The sequence below is a fragment of the Heterocephalus glaber genome, unplaced genomic scaffold (assembly GCF_053883595.1).
Source record: "Heterocephalus glaber isolate CG9 unplaced genomic scaffold, H.glaber_assembly_v1.0 deba00001067, whole genome shotgun sequence".
NCBI lineage: Eukaryota > Metazoa > Chordata > Mammalia > Rodentia > Bathyergidae > Heterocephalus > Heterocephalus glaber.
Genome location: NW_028258187.1, coordinates 4004635 through 4026320, shown reverse-complemented (window position 1 = coordinate 4026320; position 21686 = coordinate 4004635). Strand labels below are relative to the sequence as shown.

The 21686-nt window shown below is 44.7% G+C and overlaps 1 long non-coding RNA gene across 2 annotated transcripts; it reads left to right on the top strand.

Moving 5' to 3' along the window:
- Positions 1–8355: 8355 nt before the first annotated feature.
- Positions 8356–19017, top strand: LOC110346203 (uncharacterized). Of its 2 annotated transcripts, XR_002390105.2 has the most exons (4): positions 8356–8433; positions 8788–8979; positions 16959–17462; positions 18773–19017. It is a non-coding gene; the product is annotated as an uncharacterized LOC110346203 (long non-coding RNA). The 2 variants fall into 2 exon arrangements; XR_002390104.2 differs by lacking the exon at positions 8356–8433 and having other exon boundaries at positions 8574–8979; positions 18773–19015.
- Positions 19018–21686: the final 2669 nt, after the last annotated feature.

Below are 21686 nucleotides of genomic sequence, written 5' to 3'. Positions count from 1 at the left end.
TGGGAAATTATCCAGAGCCACAACTCTGCTGTGACTGTTCAAAAAGAAGAAGAAGCAACTGGAACTCAGCTCCTTGTATTCTCACGTGCACAACAGTACCGTCCAGCAGCTGCTCCGAGTTCAGCACTTCCAGATAACGGCCAAAGGAAGGAAAAAGTGACTTCTTACTTTTTAACATGTTTGTGGAGAATCGGGGTTCTACACTGTGCCAAAGGAATGCTGGAAATAAAGGCGCCGGTTAGGATACTATTTAACAAAGCATTTTGAACTCGCACCAACCTTCCACTAATGGAATTAGGAAAGATCTGCCAGTGTTCCAGGGAAGACGATTCCCACAATCCCTCTCCAAAATGGTTTAAAATAGGACAGGAAAAAAAAAAATGGGCTGAATCAAGCCGAATACCTCATGGACAATTTTTCTAAGCTGGGATGCATTATGTTAACTTCTGTTCCCCGATCAATACCTTACCTGAGCAATGTACGGGCACTGCTGTTGTGCTAATCAGCAGAGACAGTTTAAAAATTGATCTGGAAAATCACCACTTGACCCTGGGACTCTGCTTTTTGTTTGCACTGCCAATCACATCTGGTTCTTTAACTGGGAAGTCGGTGGCCTGATCCAGAGCCTGTAGCTCTGACAGCTGCCTGTATCTGCCCACGGTGCAACTCCTCTCCCAGGACTGAGGGAGAGGGTATGCGGCCTTCCTTGCTGGGTTGCTTAACCACAGAGAGAATTCTAGTAAGTTTCTGCAGAAAGGCTTTTGGCTGAAGACATTCAAAAAGAAGACGCGCTATGAGAGGCCTTTGGCAAGGCAGACATTTGGGTGCAGAGAGACCTGGCTTTAAATTCTATCTTTGAGCCTCAGTTGCACAAAGAGAACAAAGACATTCTGCCTTGGGGTGGGGGTATCTGGAAGGATTAAAATAAAATGTAACTGTCTTGAGAGGGTTTTAAAAAATTTATGGAAGTTACACAGTTTATGACTAGTATTGCATTTTTGGAATACCACAGACAATGGAACAAAATAAAAAATTTTTCCCTTCAAATTCTTGTTCCTTGAATTTTTTTAGGTAACACAGGTGAATTCCATGCAAGAATCAAAGAGTTGCAACCTTCAGCATCAATGTGTTCACTTGGAAGCATCACATGGATCTCTTAGTCCAAACAACGGTATCTTATGAATATATGTATGTATTCATTCAGAAGAGATTGACTGAGAGCTTACAGTGTGTCAAGCTCATTTGTAAAACTACGTGGTATAAATCTTCTCCATGGGAGAATCGAGAAAAACTTTTGGTGATTGGAATATCAACCATTTAATTCTGAACCATCCTTTCATGATGTGAGTCATACACTGACTGCTTCTCTCTTTAACACCTCCTGGGCTACCTCATTTAACCCCCTAATAGCCATAGGAAATACAGTGCCTTGGGATATGTGATTCAAACTCAGAGCTCGAACCGCACACTCCAAATCACAGGATTTGTTGAGTGCAAGAATCAGCCAGAGTTCAAGAGCCAGGTCTGTCCGAGCCACAGGGCACAGGGTAAGTTTACCCCACCCCAGTATATTGCTCTGCAGGATGCTAATTGCTTAAATGATTCAAGTAGCTTCAGAGTTCTTCACAATCTTTTGAGGGACTGACTTCACAGCAACATAGAAATGACCCAGCCTATTTAAATTATATCAAAAAGTTTATCTTTAAATTTTTCAAGGCTTCCTATAACTTGGGATTGTGGTTCCACATAGATCCTATGACAGAGCCTAACTCTGGCTATCTCTGGCTTCCGGAAGAGCTACCTGCTCTGGACTCCCAGCCTCCATGCACCTCCTTGGGCCATTCACGAAACTCATTGTCCCCACACTCTGAGCCCAGATCTCCCCTGTCACTCTACGGCATCATTAGCAGTAATTGTGGACTCTTTTTAATTTGTCCCTGAAGCATTCTGTGCCCATTTTTATTATCATGCACATCATACTTATAGGTTACTATTAGATCCTAAATTCACTACCATTTACTCATGTCTGAAACCCTGAAGTATAGCATAGTTTAGCACATGAGTTCAAACATGTCTGTTACATGAATGGAATGTAATTTCTCTATTATCCATTACTCCGCTTGCTCTTTTACAAGGTGCGATCAACATGTACAGTAAATGTCTAAATTTAAAATTTTTTAAAATTTTATTATAGTAAAAGACACATTGCTACTGATCCCTCTCAAATTACTCCCTCTCACTTTGAACACAGCCCATCATTCTTACCACTTCCTGAAGCAGTTCTGGAAGACTTCTTTCATAAGTCTTTTTCTGGCTGCCTTAATGTCCTGAATTGATTCAAAACATCTATGGCAAAACATCACAATGTGCCCTCATCCCCCTTATTCACCGGATCTGGCATTGTGCAACTTCTAGCTTTTCCCCACAGTCAAAATGACCATGAAAGGTAATTTCTTTGAAATATTCAGGATATCCAAGCAGCCAGGACAACAAAACTAAAAACATGAAGGAAGACTTCAAGAACTGCTTCGGAAAGCTGCAAGGGCAATGGGGTAAATGTGTTCAAAGGAAGAGGGAGTATTCTGAGGAGGATTCATGGCAATGTGTTTTTTTACTGTAATTCATTTATTTAAAATTCAAGCATTCACTATAGTTTTTTGTCATACCGCCTATATTCGTGGAAAATGATGCCAAGTATCAAATGACTTCTTAGTGTAGTTTGAACATTTTGAAGCAATACGTAGAGAGAGTTTCTGCATACCTCTTGTGGTCGTACATGGAGCTGGCTAGGCACAGCTCTCTAAACCCTGGAATACAGGCGGACAAGAGAATCCACGCCGATGCCTACCCCAGCACCCCTGGTACAGAAGCACAAGACGCAGCATTCATTCGACTAGCAGTTACCACTTAATTTCTGAGGTATTTTAATCACACAACAGAGGAAAGGATTCATTTTCTTTAAATAAAGACTTTCATGGTTATAATTCCCCGGTCTCGTCTCTGATGTTCCTAAGATACTTAAAAACGTTGTGAAGGTATCCAACTACTGACAAAACAGCAAAATAATCTCACCCAAGTACAAAGGTGATTAAGTGTTAGAAAGACGTGAGATCAAGGACTCTGAGAAAATAGAGCCACAGCTTTGAGAAGCCCTGAGAAGTGCAGATGGGTGGTCTGCGATGTAGGCCGGGTTGTGCGCACTTCCGCTGCGCTGCAAAGACCCTTTCGCACGTGCTCCTTCACCTCAAAGCCGCCCCGCCCCGCCCTTTGCCCGGCCAGCCGTGTAGCCCCAGAGCCAATGCAGAAAAGCTCCGTGCCCTGTTTGTGCAGATTCTGCCCAGGCCGGGTGTGGCAGGAGATGCAGGAGGGGCCACGAGGAGTTAGAGCCCCGGGGGTTGCTGAGGGCAGGGCAACCTGGGCTGCAGAGTGGCGGGAACAGTGGCTCTGCCCGCTGAGCAGCTTTAGGCTCTGCTCTGAGGGAGCTTCCACATGCTACTACTCACTGCTTCAGGAGCGGCCGAGTCAGGGCGAGGGTTTAGGGTCTCTCCCTGGGTGCTGTGTGAGCCGGGTAGTGATGTTTCCAGGGAATAGGCGCTCATAGTACAGAACAAGATAGCAGTTGTCTGCTGGAAGCTCATAAACGGGATGCTATGTTCAAGAGGATCAGAATGAATGTGTTAGACTCAAAACTAAGTCATCCAAGCATAACAAATATTCTTTAAAAAGACATAGAAACATGTGGCAACCTGAAACAGGCACACAAAGTATTTTTAAGGAAATATTTGAAAATGCCACATAAGAAAACAATGAAAAAACAGTAGATTGAGAAAATATATAATTTAAGGAGAAAACAACAAAGAACAAGAAGAAACTGTGTAAAAGTCAAAATAATAACTGAACTATTTGTTTTCAGACATTAAATATGCACCCAGAAAGGTAGCTTCAAAGTATAAAAAGGAATTACTGACAGAATTATAGTGAGAAATAAATAATTCAATAGTTGTAATTTAAATACAATCAGTAGTTTAAATGATCAAAAATATAGGAAATATGAATAATGTGATTAATGAGCCTATTAACAGAAAGAAAAGGTTTGTACACAACAAATTGCAAATACATATTCTTTGCAATGCATCCACCAGTGAAACTTAAGAAAATTCCAATGTTCAACTCTATGAATACTATACTTTCTGAGTGTGATATATCAAAATGTCATTAAAATTAAAAAATCAACAGCAAAAGTTTAAAATGAGTGTTGAATGTATTTCCAGATCCACTAACTTAGCAGTAAATATCATATTGTTCCATGGTGTGTGTATGTGTGCATGCACTTGTCATGTCTACTAAGATCTAAACCTCCAAGAGCAACAAGAAGAAAATATAGACGTGGAGAAACAGTTCCACTGGACCTGAATTCGTACAAGTCATTGGCCCCTGAGGCCTTCCTGCCTTGATATGGAGGCAGGGCTCTGTTTAGAAGAAGGCAGAGTCATTGAAGCAGTCACTCTGTGCCTTGAAGCAACTAAGTTCCCTCAACCCTAAAGAAGAGACAGGTTGATGACCAAAGAAGGAAATGGATTCTGGGGCAGCCGCCTAGCTGCGAGGTAGGTAGTCACTATGCCGAAACCAGGTGGAATAATGCGAAGTGTACATTCAGATCATTACACTAGCAAAAGCAATGACTGATATTTAAAGAAACTTTCTGGAATTACATAAAGGAGTTTAAAAATACTAAACTAAGGCAAGAATTTGAAGCAGCCTATGACTAAGTATGAAGAAGAACTCTTCGTGCACTCTACCATACTCTTAGAAAAGGTAAAATGTGGCTTCCCTAGGACAATAGTAGGCTGTAATAGCAATAGAGCGTGACACAGGAAGAAACCAGAAAGGGCCCAAAGAAGTTAAAACTATTATCATAGAAGTAAAATGCTTAGTAAAAGAGTTGAAAGGTAAAACTCAATAATCCAGGCTCGGAAAGCCAAATATTACATAGTCTCTCTCACAGGCGGAGTGAATGAAACAAACACAATCAACCTGGAAGTAGAACGGTGAATCCTTGGGACTACAAAGGGCGCTATGGGGTGAGGGTGGAAGAAGGCTGGGCGGATACGATCAATTGCTTATTGTATACATGTTTGGGAATACCACAGTAAATCTAGTGAATATGCACAGTTAATGTGTTAATAAAAATAAAATTGTGAAACAAAGAAAAAATTTAAAAAAACAAAACAAAATCCCCAAACTTCCAAACCAAAACAAACAATGACAACAACCAAAAGAAAACAAAGAATACGTTACAGCTGAATTTTAAAATACTGATTTCCTGTGTCCTTGGGATGGGGGAGCAAAGTTCAGAGCAGCAGAGCACTAGTGATGACCTCCCAGAGGACTGCTCGGCTCCTGGGGCCACTCAGAAAACTGCCACAGGGAATCACGTCCAGCATGCTATAGGTTGGAAAGAACTGATCTGGATCAGTGTTTGGAAATATAACAATAATCAGCTAAAGGGGTTGGACATGTTTAGCTGGATGCAGGGAATGCTGCTTTTATACAGCTGCGTTCTCTTCTGTCGTGTGCAGCTGCACAAACACACGAATAGTGCTGGGGCCTACTCAGTCTTCCCCTGGCTGAGGCAAATGCTGAAGGCTCATGGCTGATTCTCCTGGGAGGAACTGCCCTGGGCTTCGGGACACTGCCTGCTCCACATTATACCCTGCTCAGTGGCCACTAACTGGCTACTGTGAAAGTACAAGGCCTGGGCTCTTTCATTTAGGACAGCAGTGAACTCCCTCCTCAACTAGGGAGTTCACCATGGAATCCACAGAAGTGTCAATGGAACTTGTATTGAGGGTCAGCTTCTCTCAGTGGCCAGCTCCGTTGTTGTGGTTTAGATCTGAAATGGATCTAAAGTCTTAGATGAAGTCTTTAGATCTAAAGTCTTAGACATTTGGAAGGTGATTGGATTATGGGAGTGCAATAGCTGACATCCTATCAAGAGGTGAGGTCCTTTTGCAAGAGGCAAGTCACCGGGAAACAAGCTGGAAAGGTTTATCTCCCTTCCAGTTTTCTCCCTTACACTCTGCTTCCTGGTGGCCATAAGGTGAACCTCCCTCTGCCAGACCCTCCCACCATACTGCTTCTGCCTGGAGCCAGTTGACCACACAAGAACTGAAACTTCTAAAACATAAAGCTTCTCTCCTTTAACGTGGAGGCATCAGGTACTGTGTCCCAATGACAAGAAAAGTGACTATGACATCTATCTTAAATTCCCAGAAGCGCTCCCCAGGAAAAGGTCTTCATGCAGCTTTCTGTATTAGAATCTCTTTTCTGGGAGCTGAATTTAAGATGCCATCTAACAAGTTCAGGGAAGGAGACTCAATCTTACTATGGATTAGAAAATGCATATTAAAGACAATGAGCTGTCTAACTGAAGTCACTGATGGGCAAAGGTTAGATGGATAATACCAACACAAGTTTAGATGAGAACAATCTCTCACTTTCATTTAGACCATTGGTATTTAGACCATTTACATTTAATATGATTGTTAGTATAGCCCAGTTTTTTTGTTTGTTTTTTTTTTGGTACCGGGGATCGAACTCGGGTCCTTCCGCTTGCGAGGCAGGTGGCAAAACCACTGAGCTAGATCCCCGGCCCTAGCCAAGTTTTAATTTATAATCTTTTTACTTGTTTCTATTTGCCCCATATGTTGTTTGATCTCTCTCTCTTACACTTTGCATGGATTTCTTTTTTAACTCCTACATGATTTTATAACATGATGCACTAGCTTTTGAAAATACTGGTTCACTGAATTACACAGGACCTCCAAATAAAGTTTCACAGAATATTAAAAAGGCATGTAGTCAACAGTTGGGCTTTAATGTAATTGATAATTTTTACTGGTTCATCAAGAACATTTTAAAGTGCAATTCAACTTTTTAAAATTTGACCACTGCGTGTTAATATTGCAGGATAAAGGAGCTTATTTGGGGAAGTCAGTACATACATTTAACACACCTTAGTGAATTTCAATCACGTTATCCTCTCTCCCTTTCTTCCCCATTCCCACATGTCCCTTTGCATAGCTCCAGAAGTCTGCCTCCTGGTTTCTTGTCCTCTCTCTTTTATTTTAATTCTTTATCAATTTATATATTTTTTAGGTATCTAATATAAGAGAAATCATGAAATAATACTTCACTTTTTGAGCCTAGCTAATTTTACTTAACATGACAGTTTCTAATTCCATCCATTTTTCTGCAAATGTGATTTCATTCTTCTCTAAGACTGAGTAGTACTCCATTGTGCATATATACCACATCTTCTTTATCCATTCCTCTGTTGACTGGGTCTCTAGGATCCATAGCTTAGTGAGTGTTAACTTTACTGGGCTTTTTTCTGCACAGGATAGCAGTAAAGAACGTGCTTACCGGCAGGGTTTACTGCTGCTGCCTGGATCTATGTTAGACACCAGACGTTTACCCATCATTTCTTTGGGACCATCAGTGCCCACTTCATCTTGTTCCTGTCCTTCCCGAAGTGCCCACCACGTTCTGGGGGTGGGAAAGGTGAGCATGTGGGGAGGGGATCCTGGACATCTGCCAAGGGTCCTGCAGGTACTCGCTGTGCAGGCTCCACGTGGATGCCTGGTACTCCTGGGAGCAATGCACCCCTGAGGGCTGGTCCTGCACAGCATCCCATGATAAGGGTCGGCATCGGCGAGGACAGGGGATATGGTGGCACATTCCACTGGGTGTCACCACTGGAACAGTTGAACCAAACAGGCACATGTGACCTACAAATGAGGAATTATGGTTGTATACAAACAGAATAAAAACACAAAATTTATTTGTACCTTTTTTTCAAATGGCAACCAAAGTTTGAGGAAATAAATGAGTTCTTTTGACCTGATACATATACAGGCTGCTAAGTATTTGGCCAAGAGGTGCCGTGGGCAAAGTATGGAGGCCCTAGGGTGCCACAAACCTCTACCTTTGCATTATCATAAAAAATAATTGAACTTGGAGGGGTCCTAAAAGGGTCTCAGGAACTCCTCAGGATCCACAGACTAAAGTCTGAGAACCACCATATTAGCTCAATTCTCTGCTTCTCATGTGCTAAAAGAACTTTTGAAAAGTTACATGAATTATTTGTCATCATCACTAGCAACCTCTCTCCTCCCTTCTTTTGTGCACAGCTTCCACTTGTCCGTGAGTGATGAGGCTGCTGATGTAAGGCAGGTGGGTAGACTGAGCTAACAGGCATGAGCACGGCCTCCTAGCAGGCTCACTGCTCTGGCAGGAGGTGACGTAAGACCTGTCCTCTGTCTTCGAGCACTTTGGGGTGTGGTGTGCAATCTGGCAAAGATGCAGACTTTCAAGAGTATGGAAGAAATGCAAGCAGGGTGTGAACAGGGTGTTCTGCGGACACATAAGCAGGTGGGCTACTGCAGCTCTGATGCATGGTGAAGGATTACCCCAAGATGCTAGCTACACTGACTATCCCAGAGTAAAGGAGAGAGAGAGAGAGAGAGAGAGAGAGAGAGAGAGAGAGAGAGAGAGAGAGAGAGAGAGAGAGAGAGAGAGAGGAGCCCGTGAGATTGCACTGCATGTCCGCTGTGAGTAGGGAGTGGCGATCTGACTCTGTGAGGTCCTGGGGGAGGCGGGGAGGCACCAATGCCACGCCCTCGTGTTGGGCTCCATTGCGGACTGGATTACGGAGCCGCTTCTGAGAAGTCACTGAAGGGCTTCAAGAGAACTGGGCCATTAGCTGACTGAACTTTCCTCTGACAGCGATGAGACAAGCTTCTTGAGGGGGACGAGCACAGAGGCGCCTGGCGAGGAGCTGCTGAGAGGAGCGAGGACCCCTGAGCCGGGCAGCGGCGAGGATGACCAGGGTCAGCGTCAGACCCAGGACCCTGCTCGGATCTGCTGCTGGCTGGAGGAGGAGCGCACGACCAAAGAGAGTCTCTGCACTTCGTGACGGTAACTGCTTTTTACATTCTTGCTTTCATCTTTAGCATACATGGACTGCCCATGTTCGTGACAGTGTGCCGCATGTGTACATACGTGTAGCATGTAGATTACACAGGAAGCACAGGTGCGCAGGGAGAGGGTGGAGGTCTCCTCTGTGGGGCGCCTGTGCATGCGCAGTGCACAGACACCTGCCAGGCTGGAGGGGCCGGCAGTGCTTGGCAACCATGGGGCACGGAGGCACGTCCAGGTGGAGGCTGCTGAACTCTTCAAGGAATTATTGTCCGAGGCAGACTTACGGTGCGCTGCCAACCGCCAAGCCCAGAGCAGGCAGAGGAGAGAAGGGCTGAGCTCTTCCTGCTGGAGGTGATGTCCTGACGCCCACAAGACCTCCCAGGCCGCCCGTGCAGCCCGTGGGAAGGGAAGCTGATGGAGTGGTTATTTATTTCCATTTTGAACTTGCAATTCCTTCGCCTTTGCTTAGTTTCTCAGGACCAACCTGGGTTCAGAAGGCGTCTGGACTTCAGTTTAGATATTAGGTGGAATCACTGGAGTTTTGAGCGGGGGAAGTCTCTTAACAGAGTGACGAGAAAAGCAGGTCTGTTAGAGGGTAGGAAGCGGGAGGAGGGGATGACCAGCCAGGCCCTAGGGCAGCCATAGCTGGGGACAGGAGGGTGGCACACTACAGTATAACCTCCTCCCCTCGGGTGCTGGCAAGACTTAGGACTCTGATGAGAGAGAACTCCTTCCATTAGACTGTGTAATATAATGGGAGCAAAGAAATGTAATTCAAGTCTCTAATCAAGTTAACAGACAGGGAGATTTTCCTGGGTGGGCCTGGCGTAATCAGGTGAACCTTCTGACAGAAGATGTACAGGTCAGAAATAGAAGGAGCAGCAAAAACTCTGCTGTGAGAGCTAAAGAAGTAGGCTGCCACAGTGCGGAGAAGGCCAGTGGCCAGCAGGTGCTGAAGGTCTCGGTCCTATGACCGTGAGCAGAATATTTGCACAGAGCCTTGCAAGAGATTCCACCCTGCCTAGCACCTTGGCCATGGCCTTAGGACCCCTGAGCTGGGTCCTAAGCAGAACCGAGCTGGGTCACACCTGGATTTCTTCCCTAGAGAACTGTGAAGTGTTAAATGGGCTTCTTGAAACCATAAAGTTTGGGGGAATTTACACACAGCAACAGGACACTGAAAATGTATCTCTTCCAAGAAGCCTTCCTTAGTTTACTTTCCTCCCTGTGTGGAATCATTGTTCCTTCTACACTACCATGGTCTGTTTACCAATTCACATTTTTGTTGCTTTGTAATGTATTTGTTCACGTTCAGCATCTTTTCTTTTTGCAGTATTGGGAATCCAGCCCAGGGGCGCTGTACCACGGAGCCACATGTTCTGTGCTTTTTAGTGTTGACTTTGACACAGGGTCCCTCTAAGTTGTCCAGGTTGAACTCAATCTTGTCATTCTCCTGCCTCAGCCCCCCGTGTGCTGAGATTACAGGCATGCACCACCATGTCACGCTTGTCTTCATTTCTTAATTTTCCACTAGATTCTAAGGGAATCTCAGTTCTTTATCTTGGAGCCCAGCATGTTAAGCAAGATGTAGCAGGTGCTTAATAACTATGGGGATTGAGTTCATCTTACATTTAAAAAATATTCCCTAAATAAACCTTAAGGAATGAATCAAATCAAATGGTGGTTTTATCTCTAGCAGTTCTGTAGGTCAAATCCAAATGAGGAACACATATTATCAATTATGTTAGAGTTATAGATGTGTTTGGGAGTTTGTACACAGCCAACTCTCTGGAACGACCCACATGTAATTCTTCACAGGGTCAGGGATTGAATCAGCTCTGCTTGCAGTCATTCCCTTGCCACAAGACACAGTTTCCCAAGTGCAGAATGCACACAAGAGCCCAGGTCCCCACCCTTCGGTAGCCACTTAAGGAGACAGATGTTTCCTCCTGAAAGAGACCAGAGGTACTGATGGGAATCACATGCATCTTGGAGATTGTGCATAGCTGGGTTTAATCTGACCAGAGTTGTCCTCATCCTGCATTTGGACAAGAAAAACAAGAGGTGTAAGCACTGGCTGCCAAAAGCCATCGCTGGTCTGGAGCCTTTTCAGTTTCTTCTGATATCACCCAGGGTGATTTTAGTTCTGTGAAGATGTATGTGTTCAGGATGACTGATTGTCCACTCACTGGAGGGCAAAAGGTTGAGAGAATCATTCCAGTAACTCACACTATTTGGAAGTATGGATTTCATAATGGTAATAATACTTCCTGGTACCAAAGATAAAGCAGAATTGGACCACAAAGGACTTAAATGCAAAAAAATTTTATTCTTATTTAATCACCCGCAATGTACTGCCTGACCTATTAGAATATATATTTATATATATCATATTCAATCAGATGTTTAAGCCAAAGAACCTAGGTAAATGGATACATCAAAATAGCTGGCAATTGAACCTTTTTTGAAATTACAGGAAAACAGAACTATGGTTTGCCCACCTCACCCCAGACCAGAAAAGGATGCTTGTAACAACAGGCAATGACACCTACCTGACAGCGAGGGGATGGACCTTCCAGGGAAACTCACCCTAACACAGAAAATGACAGAGACTTCTTAACTAAGTGAAATCCCTGAAATCTCCAGCGGCAAAGGCCTTCTTCCTCTCTCTTTCGGGGGACTAATTTCAGAGCTTAACATTTGTAAAGCTTCTCTGACACATCAAAATGGCCAGAGGGGAATTTGTGTGGAGCATTTGATTCACTATTATTAAAAAATTGCCTTGTGGTCCCAGCTATTCCCTCGGGACACAGAGATAGGAGAGAAAGGGAAACTCACTTTCAGTATTTTTCTCAATGTCTTAATTTGGGAACATGCAGAGGTTTCTTTGGAGGTTCCTTCTGAGTTCTGGGCAAAGGTTCAAGCCCATTCCTGAGTTATCTCAACTGATTCATCCTCCCTCATTGAAAGCCAGCGACTGCAGGGGTTTGCAACCGCACTCAGCCCTGACTGTACTCAGTGCTGAGAGGTTTTTAATCTTTTTCCTGTTGGTCTCCTTATCTTCTGGTGCTTCTCTGTCTCATCCCCTCTTCCAGAGGCTCCCAGTCTAATCAGCATCTCCTGCAGCTGATGACAGACATGGGAGCAGATGCACCGAAAGGTTAATGGGACAGGAATGGCAGATGCAGCCTGACCTGAAGAGGCGGCAGCGGTCAGAATTCGAGCTGCATTCCCTGCGTGCAGAAAGAGTTAGCAGGTCCTCAGTGAGCTTGGAGACCAAGTTAGAAAATGGCACTTGACAGCTCAGCCGGCCACCGTCTCAGCCCCGAGGCAAGTTATTGTCTCAGCCAATTTAAAAAGAATGTTTTGTATGAAAACTTCTGAAGGAGCTCTTGGGTGCTCCTCGTCCAGGCATGGCCGGAGCTTGTTAACTCCTTCTGCTGGGAAATGCTTCCAAGCTGTGATGATTGGTTCTCGTGACTCCCATCTCCCCACATCCTTTTACTCTGACTTGGGGAATCGAGCTGGACTTTCAAGAAAGACTTCTCTGCCACTGGGTGCAACTCAGTGAGAGCCTCTGGAGATCCCATGGGGCTCTCTGAAGTCTTAGAGAAAAGAGGAAAATGAGGTTGCAAAGTTACTGAAGCTGTCTTAGTAGCTCTGAGAAAGAATCACAGAGTTGTCCTGATTTCATTCCTGTTTGAATTTGCTATTCTGGTTGTTTTTCCCTCTAGAAGTCAAATTCCCCACCCTCTGCCCTTCCCACCAGAGAGCTGTCACAGACAGGGACCCAGCTTATTCTCGCTGTGCTGTGTGCTTGAAAGGACATTTGTAGGTGATGATTATTGTTTTCATCAGCTTTCCCATCACTGGGACACAATACCTGACACCCACAACCTAAAGGAAGAAAGGTTTAAATTTTCTCAGAGTTTCAGGGGATTCAGTCCATGGTTTCTGGCTCTGAGCCAGAAACATCATGGTGGAAGCAGGTGGCAGAGTACAGCTGCTCAGTTCGTGGTAGCTGGAAGCAGAGCAGGGGAACAGTGCTAGAGAAGAACAGCAAGGAGCACATGGAGTTCCCATGTCACATCTCCATGACCCACCTCGACATACACCCAGGAGCTTCTGAATCTGCTAAGCATTTCTTAATCCAACAAAGTTGACATATCAAGACTAAGGGTCACAACTGGTCACCTGGGTGTATGGGTAGTTTTCAGAAAACAGGACGGAGCATGTGGAGGCATAAAGAACTGAGCAGTGTTGTTGTGATTTGAACTGTTTGCTTGCATACCTCTGAACTAGTGCAAAGGCTTCAAAGCAGCCTGCCTGCCACAGCTGAGGTGGCCCTGCATCTACACCGTTGCCTGCAGTTCTGGCTGGAACTGCATAGACTTGTTCTAAGGATGACTCCTCTGCTAAATTTGACCTCTTCCAAGGGGACAAAAACAGGCTTGTTTCAGAAAGAAGAAGGAGTTCAAAATATTTTATCAAGACACAAGTTCCAGCGGCAATGAACACAGATTATGACCCCTAGGTCTCTAGCTACACAGTTTCTGGTACAGCCAGTGCCCAGTACCATTGTGGAACCTTCTGGACCCTTGGAAATTAGGATGAATATATACATATATATATATACATATATAGATATGTGTTACAGCTAAGATATGAATGAGGAACATGTAATACCAGTTATGATGATCCAACTGTAGAAGTTTGAAGAGGTTTCTGTAAAAAAAAAATCAACTTTTAGAAATGTTTGGAATGGCCTACATGGAATTCCTCACAGGGTCAGGGATTGATTCACACCACTAAAAATCCTTTTTTGCCACAAGGCACAATTTCCCAAGAACATAAATAACACTATGGAAAAAAGGCTCTCAAGCTAGGACTGTCAGCTTCTTCACACTCGGTAGCAGTTTATGGAGACATTTCCCCTTTCGGATGAGATGAGATAGGTCGTTAGCCAGCATTCCGTCACTTTAACACATACTTGGGATAATCAACTTTGGAAGAGAAAGACTTGTTTTGGCTCTTGGTTCAGAGGATTTTTGTCTGCGATTGTGATTGATGGACCCCATTGCTTTTGAGCCTGGGACAAAGTGGCATGGCATGGTGGCGGTGGGTAAAGCTTTGCTCATCTTATGGCTAGAGAGCAAGAGGAGGGAAGAGGAAGGAAGGGGCAGGAGTGCCTCAGTTCCCTTCCAGGTCCACAAAGACCTGAAGACTTCCTGCTGGGCCCCATCTCCTGAAGGCTGTACTACCTCTCAGCCTTGCCATGGGGCCAGGACCCAGCATCCCATACCTGAGCCTTTGGGGGGGACATTTAATATTCAGACTCTAGCATCAGTGGTGACAGAAGTGTTGCCTGAGGATTTCTGTGGCCTGTGATATCCTAGGAAGATTTTGTGGACAAGATGGTCTTGATTTGGACTTTAAATGGTGAATAACACTTGAAAATAGAGATGAAGGAAGCCTTCCAGGAATGAAGAAGGGGCAGGTGAAAGCATTCAGGTGGGAAAACAAAGGACACATCTGTGTATATGCAGTGTCCAAAGAGGCAGAAAGAGGAAGGGAACTTTCAGGAGAAAGACTGAGAAAAGCGTGTGCTCTCCTTGGGTGACAAGGGGCGTAGAAAGTCTAGCTAAACACGTGGGCTTTATCAAGTAGGCTCCTGGGAGTTTTAGGGTGAGAAGCAATGTGGTGAAATAATACTTTGAGAAGTCAGCCTACTGTGGGACCTAGTGGAGGAAAGCTTAGAGAAACTAAAGGTGGACACAGGTGGGGCTGTTAGTGCAGAAACATTTACAGGAAAATGCTGCAACCCCAGGGTGCAATGTTTGATTGCTACTTGTTCCCAAATCACTGACATCAATCAGTTGGAATTCAAATGGCTCTCCCATTTCTTCTGGAAGAAGAAAATGGGAATTTCCAGGTGACTGAGGATTTCAATGGGATAGTTTCATGTAATACAAGTTGTACTTTACTTCTACTTCCCAGCCTACTTTGAGTTATAGATGGATTTGGGGTTCTACAGGAAATGCCGAGCGAGGCGGATAAAGCAATGCCTGCCATTGACACTGCAGAATGAAGATTCATCTTTGCCAGTTTTCATTAGTCTTTTCTATTGACATTCAGAAGGATATTCGATAGAATTACTAAAGCTTACTGGGCACTATCCTACCCTTTCGTGGCTGGGTATCAGACATTCCGGTAAGTCTTCACTCTCTCAATGAAGAGAAAAGTAAGTGTCATGTCCTATGGGATCCTCACTCAGTCAGTAATGGTTGACTGAGCTACTGGCGTAACCAGAATTCTAAGGCTCTCTCTGGGCTCACTGGGAGGAGCCCTGCTGCATAGGAACCCAGCTGTGCCCCAGTGAAGAGAGCGGATAAGCTAAGGACCAGGTAGCAAGGATAGACTCACACTGAGTAAGTCCTGGTTTCCTCATAGTGCGGACCATGAGTCTCAGGGACGTCCTGGTGTCAGTTCACATGTTCCTGGAAGAACTTAATGTTACACAAATGTGTCTAAAGTATGAAGAACGGACCCCCTTTTGTGCTATATGCACATGGTGAGAGGCAAGTCCTCGAGTCTGAGCAGGAAGAACAGTTTCCTATCCTGGAGACTAAAGCGGAATAGGAGTTCCAATGCAGACAAATTTCTAATATGCTGACAATGTTTTCTGGGCCAAAAATTGGAGATGTTATTTAATGAGGAATTTTTTAACCAAAATATTCATTTGCATTAATATTTTACAAAATTTTAAGTATTGTCTCATCTCTTTAGGAAAGTAAATGAGGCAAAATTGAGACTATCCCTGAAACTCAAAACATCTGTTTAACAAATTACAAAATAGTGGGCAAATGTAAGAGATCATTATTATTATTTGACTTGAATTACTAAGGCATAAAAATATTTTCCTGTCCATTTGTTGTTTTGATGAACACTCTGATTCTTACTTTAGAATTCTGAGTTCATCAAATAAAACCTATAATTTAAATAAAACTGCATTTGGCCAGAAATAAATGCTCAGTGAGAGAAATGCACAGTCAGGCCTCTGTATTGGCAGGTTCCGCATATGTGAAGTTAACCAGGCTTGGATTCAAAATGTTTGCAACAAGTTGCATTTCTCCTGAACATGTGCAGAACATTTCTCGGAGTCATCATTCCCTACAAAATGCAGTATAGCAGCTATTCACATAAAGTTTGCATTGTATTCATTGTTATAAGTAATCTAGAGATGGTAGAAAGTATACAGAAGGCTGTGCATAGGTTATATGCAAACACTGTGCCATTTATGCAAGAGCATGAACCATCTTTGTATTTCAGTACCCATAAGTCTGGGAGCCCATCCTCCATAGTTGCTGAGAAATAGTTTTTTTAACTTTATCCAAAATCGGAGTAAATCTTTTTTTTTTTTTGGTACTGGGGATCGAACTCGGGTCCTTGAGCTTTCGAGGCAAGTGGTGGAACCACTGAGCTAAATCCCTGGCCATCAGAGTAAATCTTTCTAAGGTGGGCCAAGTAGAACTGGAGATTCACACTGTGAAAAATACAGATTGAGCTGGGGCTGGTAGGACATGCATATAATCCCAGCACTCTGGGAGGCTGAGGCAAGAGAATCATGAGTTCCAGCCCACCCTGGGCAATGTAGCATCCTAGTGAGATCTGTCTAAAAGTAAAAAGTAAAAACAAAAGGCGCTGGAGATGTAGAGTTCAATCTCCAGAACCATAAACATTAAAATAATAAATACAAATTGTTACAAAAATTTTTTTTCTGTGAAGATTAAGTAACATTTAAATGATGATTTCTTTGATTTGGGATTTGGGATGAGAAAGATACAACACACATTGAAGTCAATCGGAAATAAGGGGAAAAGATACTTGGGAAGATAAATAACCTTTGGTAACTGTTGATGTGTTAGAAATATTTGACTAATAAAGATGCATATCTATTCTAATAATTCCACCCCAAGTCTCTGGTCTTCATTGAAGTGAGACGATTCTTAGATGTCCGTGGCACAAGGCACCTTGAGAGACATTGGTGAACTTCATCACAGCCGCATGGAGTGAAGAGGTATTTCAGACAGGCTCTCACAGTCCTCATGATCAGCACCAGTTGAGTGGTGTCAGAGGAAGCACCACGTGGTCTTCCTGGTGCTGGGCTTCACCATCTGACCGCCGCTGGCCTGGATTCCACGCTGACCCTCTGCCCTCCTCCCCTGCCCACCTGCTGCCAGGGCCTGGGCCTGGGAGAGAAGGAAGGGACAGCCCTTGGCAGTCGGGCCCCAGAGAGAGCCCGTCCAGCTGCTTGGCAGGAGCCTCGTGGTCAACCAGACCCTGGCCTGGGCAAATCACCCCGGCCCTGGAGAACGTACCAGATCTGCTCACTAATGTGTCAGGAAGGTCCAGAGAGGGCAGCACAGCTGCAGCAGAGAGGAAACTGGGACCATGAAGACCAGCTCCACGATGCTGGCGAGGTTAGGAAACCTCTAATCCTAATTCCAAAACAGACCAAAAATAAAATAAAATAATAAAATAAGATAATCCACTCCCATTTCTAAAGGACGTTGGGAGAATGCACTAAGAGTACAAATGGGGTGGGAATGCATGCAATATTGCCCTTGTCATGAAGAAAAGGGGAAAAATAATGAGGGTTATGAATGTTTCATAGAAATGTATTTTAAATTCCAGGAAACTTTTAAGAGAAATTTTATAGGATGAATGTGGTATTAGAAATGTGACCATGTAAAACGAGAAACTCTGCTTCTTCTCACTGAGGCACCTGATTAAATAATCATTAAACCTGTGCATGCTTGGCAGATCTTCGATCACATCCCCACACAGGGCTTGAAGCCACATGGCATGCACCGGGGCGAGGCAGGACCACTGCCCTGGGAAGACAGGTGCCCATGACCAGGGAGGCCTGGGGTTCCAGCAGTGACCACTGGCACCAGATGCAGAAGGAGAGCATTCAGTGTGTGGATGGGAAAGTGTCATGAGGATAGACTTTTATCCTGAGGAATATCCTAGAAGCTTCTGCATGGCATTTCACACCACAGTGCAGACCACAAGGAAGCCAGGGCAGGGAGCCTCCTGTTAGGACTGGTCATTATTTCTTGTGATGCTTATTAGGAAGCCAGATGGAAAGATGTGTCTACTAAATGGACTTAATTAGAATATTGTCTTAGTTACTTTCTCTTCGCTGACCACCAATACTTCATACCCACAACTGTAAGGAGGAAAGGTTTATTTTGGCTCGGTTTATTGAGGTTTCAGTCCATAGTTCACCGGCTCCAGGTCAGAGTGCCATGGCAGAAGGGTATGGTGCAGGAGAAGCAGCTCACAGCATGGCAGTAGAAAGCAGAGAGATCAAGGGCAGAGGAGGGAGACAGACCTTCCAGGCCATGCCCCCAGTGACCACCCCTCCCACCAGGCTTTGCCTCCTAACATCAATTTAGCTATAAGCTCAGCAGTGGCCTAATCCACGATGATGACTATCACACCCCCACGATCCACTCACCTCTCCAAATCCCACCTGTGAGTGAGAGAGGCTTGAGGGGGGCAGCTAGCTGTAAACCCTTGCGGACACTTCCCCTCAGTAGAAATCACAGCGCCAAACGTGGGGTCTTATTTGAGCCATCGAGATAAGTGGCTGCACCAGGAAAGTTTAGGGGCAGGGAGGAAAGATGTGCCACACAGCAGGCTAGAGAGGAAGGTTCCTGAGACAGCCTCCTCTCTTCTTTTGCTTCTCCCCTCCCCTAACATTTTACTCTGAAATATTTTCCAGACATACCAAGGATTGGAAGACGGAATCCTGACAGCTGGGATCCCACTCCCCATTTTCTGAAAGATCTGTAAGCTTCTGGCAAAGATGACATTTTATTTCTAAACCTGCCCTCTGTGTATCCAAAAATGAAAATTAACTATATTTCTTAATATCACCACTATTCAAAACATATTAAAATTTGCAAATTGTCAACGAAGTACTGGTTAGAGCTTTTTTCTTCTGAAATACAAACTGGTCAATGTTCAGATATTGGTTTTAGTGTTGCTCCATCAGCTCTTTCATGGGAGAACAATCTCCTCCCTTTTAATTCTTTTAACCTTGACCTTTTGTGGATGCTGTAACTGGCTTCTCATAGTTCCCCTGATTGGGTTATTTGTACCAGACTGGATGCTAGGTCCAAGGTTTATGAGGCTCTGGTTAAACATGGATGCCTCTGTGTACTTTCTACTGTGAGTGCTGCTAAAATTGGTCACAGCCAGGCTGTACACCTATAATCCCAGAATTCTGGAGGCTGAGGCAGCATCACCAGGGGTTGAAGGCCAATATTGACTACATAGTGAGTTCAAGACCAGCCTGAACTACATAGTGCGATGCCATCTCAAAAAAAAAATATATATATATATATATAATAAATAGATCACATGACAAGAGCTATTTCTATAGTAAAAATACATTTTTCCTTTGGATAGAACAGTCTGTGTGGGATGACATTTGGAATCATGGGACTGTCTTATTGCTCAAGGTTTATCTAAGTTTAGGTGGTCTTTCTTGATGCTTGTCTAATTTCACTATCCAGGGGTTGGTGGCAGCACACTGATGAATTCTAATCGCATCCTTCCATCTCCACCTTTTCACTGTATCATTGTATTCAAAAAGAGCAGAAGATGACTGGTTGGCACTGGAGAGAAATCTGGCCGGAGGACACAGCAGGGAGCCTGTCTGTGTGGAGCGGTGGCAGAGGGAGTGGCACAGCAGCACGGGCTGAGCAGGAGGACGTCGCTGCTGCAGAGACCCTGGCTCGGAGCGCTCTGTGCTTCCCACTGCATTCAGTTTCCCCAGTGTTTTCCTATCACTCAGTCATTTTCACCCATGAAAACAGCAGGACTGAGGTTTCAAAAGAATGCAATACCTGTAGATCTTTTTACTCCCTTTTCTCCTTTCATCCTAGGGCCTAGAGGACATTTATTCCAATACCAACCGAAGCCCAGGGAGTAATTTCTCCTTCCACGTCCAAGTCCCGGAGGGTCTCAGCGGCCCAGAAGACAATCAGGGCTTTCCTTGTCTTTGTCTCCCCATCCCAGCCCCGACGGCCTCCTCCCCATGAGGAAGGAGCTAAGCTGAAAACCTAGAGCTGATCAAGCCTGTTGAGCAGCCTGCTTCCTTTGAAAGGTGCCAGACTGGCGTTCAGAACCCCAGAGGCAGCAGCTCCCTGCTCTGTGCTTTTTGCCTCGAGTTCAGATGGAAATAGTGCTGGAGAAGACAGCCAGACAGGGCTGAGCAGGAAGGTGGGAAGGGCAGGTGGGGCTGCCCCTGGCTGAGAGAGTCCAGACCAGCACTGACAGGCAGCTAGGATGGTGGTTTCAAATGCACAGTAAAAAGCAGCAGGTGTAAGGGAGAAAGACTGAGGAACACTCGCTCTCTCCCTGTCTCACTTCCCATCCCCAGCCCCTGCCCCAAGAAATGCTCAGCTGCAAATCTGACACTTCACTGAGCCCGCAACTTGGGTCCGACTGTTTCCATGGGGATAAGGCAAGGAGGGGCAGACCTAGAGCGGCAGGAAAGGGTACGACCAGCCAAGCGAAGACCACCTCAAAGCTGCACCTTGGAGAAAGAGCGGAGGAGCTGAGCGCCAGCACAAACGTTGATGTAACGGGCGGAGTGGGGAAGCAGCCCTTGGTAGGAGACCCAGGCTTGAGCGTTTTCCTAACAGGAGAGGCAGTCTGGGGGCCGTGTGCTGGCCTGCAGGTGCATTTGCAGCTTCTGTTTCCTTTTCCTTTGTTTCTCCAGTGTAGCTGCAGAAGGCTTCCAAGCTCCTCCTGTACAGACCTGCATCCTGCTGGACCCACCTTCACTTCTGTTCATATTTCATAGTTTACCCGGCTTTGAAAATATGCTTTTATGTTAGAGGAAAAGAAGAAGCATCTCAGAAGTGAGGTGCTTCAGTTCACAGGGGTTGGACCCAGAGGAAAGTGCAGGGGTCATGCATGGGCAGGCATTTGGTCAAGGAGAATATGTTGAAATGTGGCAACTAGGTGATGCCGTGACTTTTACTCATTGCTATTTTAAGAACTGAGTAAAAATTTCATGGCAGAATGTTTAGAAGTGGATCATGATTTCTTATATCAATTGCAGTAGGATAATCATTTTCTGCCTTTATACTAAATTTTAAATTTTTCCCAAAGAATGTGAGTTCTCTCTAGTATTTTCTGGTACCATCCATCTGCTACCTTGCCCCACCCATCCACCTGCTGCCCCTTCCCTTCCAACTCTGTTCCATGCCAGGTGATTGAGCTGTCTACCTTCATTTCCCCAGAGAAGACATGGCATGGAAGGAATGCAGGAAGAAAACCAAACTGTGGCTTTGAGCTCCAAAATAAAATTTTCAAACCCATGGCAAAAAACTATAGTTTGAAAGTTCCAAGATTGGACTTCAAGGATTTCTAAAATATTTGCTCAAGGGAAAAAGGACACTGGTTGAATTCTAAAAGTCAGCCATTTTTCTGGCCTTTGCATAAGAAACAAGAAAGAGAAGAAGCAAAGAGTTGATCAAAGAGTTGGAAATTGGACTGGTGTCCTGAGACATGACCATGTGTCCCTTCCTTTTCTCTTCTCCAGCAGTCCCCTGTGTGGGGGAAACTGAGGGACTGCAGTGGCTCCATCCACCTTCAGGTAGAGCCCAGGAGATGCCAGGGCT